This window comes from Cervus elaphus, chromosome 23, assembly GCF_910594005.1.
Source record: "Cervus elaphus chromosome 23, mCerEla1.1, whole genome shotgun sequence".
In the NCBI taxonomy this organism is placed as follows: Eukaryota; Metazoa; Chordata; class Mammalia; order Artiodactyla; family Cervidae; genus Cervus; species Cervus elaphus.
Genome location: NC_057837.1, coordinates 80,375,506 through 80,384,414, shown reverse-complemented (window position 1 = coordinate 80,384,414; position 8,909 = coordinate 80,375,506). Strand labels below are relative to the sequence as shown.

Genomic DNA, 8,909 nt, shown 5'->3' with positions numbered 1-8,909 from the left:
GCAACACAATTGGCCTAAGACCTGAAGAAGGCAATCAATCAACATATTTGCTTGGTGGAATGAATGAAGAATGAAAAATAAATGAATCTATGACTGACTACTAAACACGGGGGCCAGACGATGCCAAGAATAAATTTTCTCCTGCAGAGGTCTGAACTAAGAGGTTCAAAGGATGACATTCTTGTAAATGATCTTACCCTCCAACTGCATCTCATCAGCTCTTCTAAATGCCTTAATTTTTTTGGTTATTATTAAAATTGCGCCTTTCTGTATTTGCATCAACAGCTCTCCTCCCTCTGCCATGAGGAGGGCTTGCCCTTCCAATGCTGTAGGCAAGATTCCATTTCCTAAGATTGAACCTGAAAAAAGAAAGAAAAACAAAAGCACCTACAGTGACCACAAAGCAAAACAATACAGAACCAAACAGAAGACAATGCGTGGAATGCAAGGGGGTACCAGAGGAGTTTCTGGGGTTCTAGAATAGTCTAGGTCTCGATCTGGTTGTTGTTCACTCAGGCTTGTTCAAGTGGGTGAAAATCCATAGAGCCATTTATGATATAAACACATTTTAAAGCAGACCTATTCATAATAAAAAGTTATCAGCAATTCTCTGGTGATCCAGTGGTTAAGACTCCCCACTTTCACTGCCAAGGATCTGGGTTAGATCTCTGGTAGGAGAACTAAGATTCCACATGCCTCGAAATGTGGCCCCCAAAGAAACCCCAAACAAACAAACAATAACCTACCTCTTAATTAGAAACTAACAAAAAAAGCATCTCAATAACCTACGTCTTAATTAGAAACAACAACAGCAACAAACTGTGATGAATGCTCAAGGTGCTGTACCCATCAGCGCCACGTCACACCTCACCTCCCCGACTGGGTGCCCACCATGTGGTCTGTGTCGTCTTGATGTCGGGGCACCTCAAGATCAGAATGAGGAACAGTCTTTGCTCTCCAAACACTTCCCATGGGATCGGGGCCAAGACAGCAACACTCCCAAATGAACCAACGATGACAATGAAAAGAGCAAGAAATAAAAAGCATGAGTATTCACTAAGCCTTTTCCCACACACCACCATGGTAATTACCAAATTACCATCTAATTTGGTAATTAGATATTTTTAAATGCCAAACTGCACTGTAGTAAATAGTGACCAACAGAAAATGGCCTGTTACCTACCTTGTGGGGCGCCAGCAAGTGCCCTCCCGCCCGGCGTCCTTGGAGCCAATGGAAGGAGACCCAGTTGCCTTAAGAAGCAAAAGAAAGCGTCGCATCTTCGCCGAAGAAACGACCGGGAGAGCTCCGGCTCCAGAGCACGCGCTCTCCCAACAGGCTGTGCGCGGCCCTTTGACTGGCAGCCGGGAGGGGGCGGAGTTCTCGCGAGGTCTGGACCCGAGTCTGGCGTGCAGCCCCTGCCCACAGCCCCCGCCGCCATCTTGATTGAGGCGGGGAGTCTAGCGAAGTGCTCCCCACACAGCCACCCTGCCGAAGGGCCTGAGGTTCCAGGTGCGAGGCCTCTCCATGCGGCCCCTGCGAGCCAGTGAAACTAGACTGAGCACGAAGGATAAGGAAGAAAAAAGGTTAGATTTTATTTTCTTACCTGGATTCTATTTTTATTTCTCAGGAATTGTTAATGCGGTTTACTGGTTCAAACCTAAATATCTCACAATGAAGGAAAAATACATTATAGTCCTGTCATAACAGGTGGCTCAGTGATAAAGAACCTTCCTGCCCATGCAGGAGAGGTAAAGAGATGCAGGTTCTGTCCCTGGGTCGGGAAGATCCCTTGGAGGAGGGCATGGAAACCCACTCCAGTATTCTTGCCTGGAGAATCCCGTGGACAGAGGAGCCTGGTGGGCCACAGCCCATGGGGTCACACAGAGACGGACATGACTGAGCAACTGAGCACACACAGCATACGTAAAATAGAAAATATAATACTGGATAGCCCTAAGAACCGAGGTATAAAAGCATGCTTAATGACTTGAAAGGATGCTCATAATGTTCTTGACTTAACTGTGGGGCAGGGGTGTGTACGACATGGCATCACACACACACACACACAATTCCAAAAAACATACACCACCGTGCTGTCACAGGCTCTCTCTCAGTGGTGAGATCGGGATTATGGTTCTTTTCCAGAGCTCAGCTCTGATACAGCCTCTTCTTTCCACTCTTTCCAGTCCCTCCAAACACATTTGCTCACTCCCAGCTTGAAAGATGACGCCACCCTGACACCCACAGTCACTCATGAGAGATGCTGAGGAGCCTCCCAAACCAGAATCATCTCGGAGGTTTGTCCTCTCTTCTGTAGATGAACCTGCATCCGCTCTACCTCCTCAGGTGTGTTTGCTCGCTCTCACCCGCTCTGTCTCTCTCACACACACACGAACCAACTCTACTTCCACAAAACTTTCTCCATGGTCTCTGCCTACCAAGCCCATCAGTGCCAAGGTCAGTGTCTCACAGTGCATCAGATACTTGAAAAATAAGACACCTGTGAGCACACCTGTTAAAGTAGAGGGTGAGAACTTCAGAAGAAAGCTGTGTGCAGAGCAATGTGGCTGAAACTGGTTTCTGTTCACTAGCAACTGGGTGAAACACTTGGAGGGTCTGGGAACCTTATGGGGAGGCCAGTGCGGTATTCATCACTAACATTATTCCTGTTTCCCGAGGTCTTTTTTAGCATGGACTCCAGGGGTGGAGCCAGCTCTCCTGACGCTAGGAGTGAGTTGCAGTAACGCTGGACACTGCGTGACTCCCAGAGAGTGTCTGAAGCCGGCGTCTGAGATCAGCTAGGGAAGGAGCACATTCCCAGTCCCTCCTTTACCCCCCAGCCCACCTCTGGTCGTGGAGGATGAAGACACACACATGCTGCCCTGGGTGCTCCTTTAAGTGAAGGCCTACCAGACTTGTTCATCGCTTCACTAAGTGTGAAGGATGTCAGTGCCACACGAGTGGTAGATGTTAGATATGTAGTTGGTTCACAGAACATGGCTGGCTGCCTTCAGAGGTTCATAGACCATGGTGGGGACAGATAACCAGGCAAAAAACAAGGCAGTGCATTCAGAGATCATGGTTACTACAAGGGTTGGCGGAGCAGAGACAGACCACCAGGAGGGAGACGGGATGCTTCCCAGAGAAGGTGACGCTGGATTTCCTTGGTATCACTGTGCTCAACAAGCAAAGTGGGCTCAACTCTTCAGCGACAAGCAGAGACCCTGAGTCTGGCAGAAAGGGAGTAGAGACAGAAGAGAGTGAAAACAGAGACCATCCAGAATGTGCAGACTCTGTACTTCCGTGCAAGAGGGAATGGGGAACAGGTAAAGGATGGCCTGGGAATGTGTTCCTTCCCTAGGCTATCTTAGACACCAACTTCAGACACTCTTCAGACAGTGAGGGGAGAGAGAACCACTCCTGGCCTTCCATCCGAGGCATGAAATGGTACCCGTTGTGTCCAAGCCTCATAGACCATAGTAGGAAGATCAGACTGGAGGGAGGCAGAACCAGATCAAACTGATACCTGTGATGGAATATTTGGTGTCAGCACCAAGTATATAAGAAGTAAAATAAATAGATAAAGTATATAAAAAGTCTATCAGTGTAGGGAATTACCTGGTGGTCCAGTAGTTAGGACTATGAGCTTCCAATGCAGGCGATCTGGGTTCAATCCCTGGTTGGGAAACTAAGATACTGCAAGCCTTGCAGTGTGGCAAAAAATAAATAAATAATTAAATATCTTGATTTTTTTATGGTGAATAAAAATTCTTTAGAGCATTGGGGAGATTTTTTTAATTTTTAGTGTTTATTGGGAGGACTAGGGCATTATTGGGCAGAATGGTCCGTCTTTAAAGGACAGGCTTCCCCCTTCTGATATCACAGAATTAACGTTCTCGAAAGTTTGAAGGGGCCTTTGTACTTACACATAGAATAACTGCCAGGCCACAGTCCTTCATGTGGGTTAACTCGGTTCCCTTTGCAGCCCTGCTAGAGTGGGTTATTGTTCACATTTCCTGATAAAGAACCCAAGGCCCCAAGAGGGCAAGTCCATGTAGCCGATCATGGGGAGCTCCCCTGTGAACCGTGGATTCCTGTTGACAGCACCCTGACATCTGTTGCATTCTTTCATCTCTTTGTCCCGTTAGTTCTCATCACAGCATCTTATCTCCATCTGCACCTGGGTGTGTGTTGTGTCTGCGTGAGCTCACGACCCCTCAAGGCCAGAACTGTGGGCGTCCCTCTCCTCTTCATGTCTCCTTAGGATGGAGAAAGGCAACGGGGTGGCCCCTGCAGGGTCCTATGGAAACAGGTTTGAAACCCAGCATCACCTCTGACTTGCTATGTGATTCAAATCAGTCTCAGTTTCCCCACCTGTAAAGGGGTGTGGTAAAAATACCAGCCGCATAGTGTTCTTGGGAAGATTGCAGGCTATCAGATGTAGCCAGTCAGGTGCCTGGCTCTCATAAATCATCTATTAATATTATTTTTTAAACTCCGCACAAGAAAATACTCCTAAGAAAAGTTTGATAATAGGGATAAAGTTTGATAATCTAGAGGAAGTGTTGGTACTGTTTGGCCCAGGAATTCTAGAGCTAGAAATCTGTGGATACACTCAGACAGGGATGACAGTCAACAAGGGTGACCAGGAGAGACATTGACGTTAAGATACAGGAGGGTTTCTATACTGATGGTCAAAAGCTGCTTCCCCGAGCCCATCCGTCCACCCCCCCCCAGGTTGCCTTGGCCTCTCCCTGGGGCCATCTGGGGAGTCCCAGGATCCAGCAGCTAAAGGGTTAACACTGGTTCCCCTGGGGAACCCCAGGACCCTGCTCCCTCTCACTGCCTGCTGCCTTCTGATTGGTCCAGACAACACTCTGGAGCTGTACCACCACCAGATCAGGGATGTTTCCATGTTTCATTTGTTTCTTTGCATGGTATTGGGGCGGGGACAGGGGGGATGCCTGGCACAAATCTGGAAGCAACCTAAGTGTTTCATAATAGGAAGCTCATTAAGTGAATTATGACATGTCCCTCCTATTGACTATGATGTAGCTTTATAAGAAAGAACAGTTGACTCTAAAGTGTAGACATTAAAGACAAGATGTACCTTTCAGCCACCAAGGCAGGTCACCTATGCATATATATTGTATAATTTCATTTGTGCAAAAGAAATGAACTAGACATGTGGGTGAATATATCTATGTAAAACATGTAATGAACTGTACATAGCATTCAACTGATACCACTTCTTATTTAAAATTTTTGGCCGTGCGTACATGTCACTATTATTTTTACATTAGTATTGTTTTGAGACAGATGGGACTCCGAACGAACTGTAGTGGGTTCTGGCCACTGCAAGAAAACTTGGCTAAAGGGACCACCGGGAGTCCTGGGAACCTGCAATGTGCACGGGAAATACAGGGTTAACACCCCTCCCCAGGCAGCCCGCTGCCGCAACCCTGCAATTAGGCTAATTAAGCAGCTTCAGGAGCTGGGCGGAAGTGTAATTTGCGGCAGACACCTGAGATCTTGAAGGTGGAGACTCCACGCGCTCCTGGAGGGGTGCAGGCTCCGTGGAGGCGAGGAGCTCGGTCAGGGCTTATCTGAAAGGATTCTCCTTCCAGACTTCAGAGGCCGCTCGGAACAGACTCCCCCCAACCCGGGGGCATTTCAAAGCATTGAGAACAGGGGAATCAGTACAGAAAGGGGGTGAAAAACAAAGTGGACACTCCCCATTCACTGAATTTTTTAAAGGGGTATTTTTCCATTCATTCAGAAAGAAAAAGGAGCCTCTCTTCACTGAATAAATATATTGGATTCTTTCAGGGCGAGAAGGTCTGAGCCAAGGCCTGGGGAGGAACCGAGGGTCCTGCCGGGGCTGCAGGCTGGTGGTTCGGGCTCTTTGCACCGCCTGTCACTTTCCGAGGGCCGCTGTGTGCCAGGCGCCGGGCTGAGGCTTCTCCTGTTTATCCATGCAGCCCATGTCTCCCAGGGCAACATATGCCACCACGTTTCACCCAGTCTAGGACATACATTTTTGGCCTTTATAACTAGAATTACCCGAGTTAGCAAATAAATTGCAGGATCCCAGTTACATTTGAAATCTGAATAAACAATATTTTTCCTTTTTTTTTTTTTGTATAGACATATCCCAAGTAGTATGCTCCAAATAAGATAAACTGATCCTAAGCACTATTCATTTTTAATCTGAATTTTAAATTTAACTGGACATACTGTATTTTATGTGGCAACTCAAAACATTTCTAAAGTACCTATAAGTCTTCAAGTCAGTGGGCCGTTTTATAATTAGTTACAATCTTTTTCTTCTTCCTGGTTCATGATGCTGCATTTCGGTGGCTTCTTGGAGTGGTCAAACTGTGATATTATTATGCCCATTTGACAGATGAGCAGACTGAGGCTGAAGGAGATTAATTCACTAGCCCCGAGGCTGCAAGCCAGTGGCACAGTCAGGATTGGAACCCTGGCAGGCTGCTCCAGGACCGCACACGTGATTACTGTGCTTCTAGCTGAGGAGCTACACTCCTGATGTCAAAGAGCAATTGATGGGTTCATTAGGAGCCACTCTGTTACACTTCTGATTTGTCTCTTTTTTTCCTTAAAATTCTGTAAAGACTTTTGGATCTTATCTGTAGTTTCTTGCATAAGAAGAGCTGGGGTTCAAGTTCAAGTCATAGATTACAGATTTTCTCTGGTATTAAAAAATGAACTCCTTATACACATGTGTATCAGTTTCTCAAGTATTTGACTATTAATTAGCACCTATAATTATAAGCCACCTTCCTGCCTAAGCATTCTATTTTTATAAGAAAGGGAAAAATAATGATAAAGTCAAATGATACACATTTCCAGGTATAGTTTTGTGTCAATAATCAGTCAGTTCAACCTCTTAGCCCTGCTACTGGATCAGAATAATTTCATATTCTCAGTGGTAACCTTGGGTACCAAGATATCCTCAAAGTCTTAATCATACTGACTCTAATTGTAAATACTTTTGAGGAAATGGTTGATAACAAATGAGAAAGATTTTTATTTCTCCCTTCAATTTCATACCAATAAAACATGCCTTTATATCTTTTCTCTAAATATTAAGTAAATTTTCCTCCTTCCATGGAGTAGGCTCCCAACCATCAAGTGGATACAGATGGTGCTGTAGCTTGCGAGTCAGAACAGAGGGTGGAGTGGGTGTACCTTGTTGCCCTGGCTGCAGCTGGGAAGGGGTGAGGGCTAAGGAAATAGACTCTAAAATTATCAGCTCATAACAAGTGTTCAAAGTCCAGCATTCATTCATCCAACAAATATTAATATTTATTTAGGCTTCCTATACGCCAGGACAGTTCCAGAACTAGAGACCTGGAATGAAAGGGAAATAGGAAGAAAACTCTTCACTCTCATGGAATTCATCCTTGGAGTGTAAAGACAGGAGATGAATAAACCAGTTATATAGTGTGGCAGGGAGTGATAAAAATTATGGAGGGAAGTACAGCAACCAGAGAAGAGGGAGTTGTTGGGGGTTCTGGGGGACTCTCAGTGGGAAGGGGACATTTGAAATGAGGGGTGTGATCACCCTCGGCATCCAGTGAATTAAGAATACACTAGGCCCCATGGGTTGTGACATCCAGGGCAGTGCTCGAGGCATTTCTTTTCTTTGTTTTAAATGTAATTCATTTAATTGTCAGTTTCATAGCTTTTTTTTTTTTTAATAATGGCTGTGTTTAACGACTGATCACAGAATTTCTTCAAATCTCCCAGTCAACTCTTGAGAGCCTGTGTAAATCAATTCCATTCACTTCCCACCCCCTGTTTGCTCATTTAATGCCTACCCATCCTTCAGGGCTTAGCGGGTAAAGACACCACCTGCAGTGCCGGAGATACAGGAGGCTCAAGTTCAATCCCTGCATCAGGAAGATCCTCTGGCGAAGGAAGTGGCAACGCACTCCAGTATTCTTGCTTGGGAAATCCCATGGACAGAGTAACCAAGCTGGTGGGCTACAGTACATGGGGTCGCAAAGAGTCAGACACTGCTGAACACACAGCTTCATACCTCAGTAGTCTTTGGTCAGGGAACTCTCAGAGCACCCACCGCAGGCCCTGTCTGCCTGTGTTGCCTGATTACATGTGAGATGACCGTTCTGTTGTCTGACCCTTGGAGAGGTCAGTTCCGTGAAACCAGCGTTCTGGTCTGTCCTGCCTCCAGGACAAGGACACTTCCAGAACTTTATACATAGTAGGTGCCCAGAGGACATTTGTTTAAGGCCTCCATGAATGAATATTTCCATTAAGGCTTTCTCCACGTCTTACATGTACAAGTTTTGGTGATATTGTAAAGTTATGTAAAACTTTGTGACCAAAGAGTAAATCATTTATTAAATAAACAGCTAGCTCACTTTCCAGCTCTTTGCAGGAGCTCTGTCTTTTTTATGTCCTGGAACCTGTTGGGAGTCTGAGTAAGCCCATGATGTCCTCTCAGAATTTTTTTAAATTTAAATTCATTTATTTTTAATTGGAAGATAATTGCTTTACAATATTGTGTTGGTTTCTGCCATATGTCAACATGAAATCAGTGACAGGTATACGTAGTCTCCTCCCTCTTGATTCTTCCTTCCTCAGAATTGTTTTTAAATCTATAAAAACATTAGCAGGCAAAGAAAACCAATTATATTAAAATGCAGTTACTTTTTAAAAAATCTAACAAATAATCTGATAATGTGTTTTTTATTAACACACTAAATGACAAGACCAGTGGGAAGTCTAATAACTGTAATTTTGAAGTAGCAATAACAGTAAAAGATATTTCAAATAATCTGTGACTGATGTGATATGAAAATATCTGATTTCCACTGGTGACAAAGTTTCAATTACTCCTAATTTTTTCTCATTTTTAAAA

The 8,909-nt window shown here is 45.0% G+C and overlaps 1 long non-coding RNA gene across 1 annotated transcript; it reads left to right on the top strand.

The window, feature by feature from the left end:
* The first annotated feature begins 1,449 nt into the window (after positions 1-1,449).
* Positions 1,450-4,252, top strand: LOC122681389. The gene is made up of 3 exons (XR_006336955.1): positions 1,450-1,584; positions 2,188-2,347; positions 4,150-4,252. It is a non-coding gene; the product is annotated as an uncharacterized LOC122681389 (long non-coding RNA).
* Positions 4,253-8,909: the final 4,657 nt, after the last annotated feature.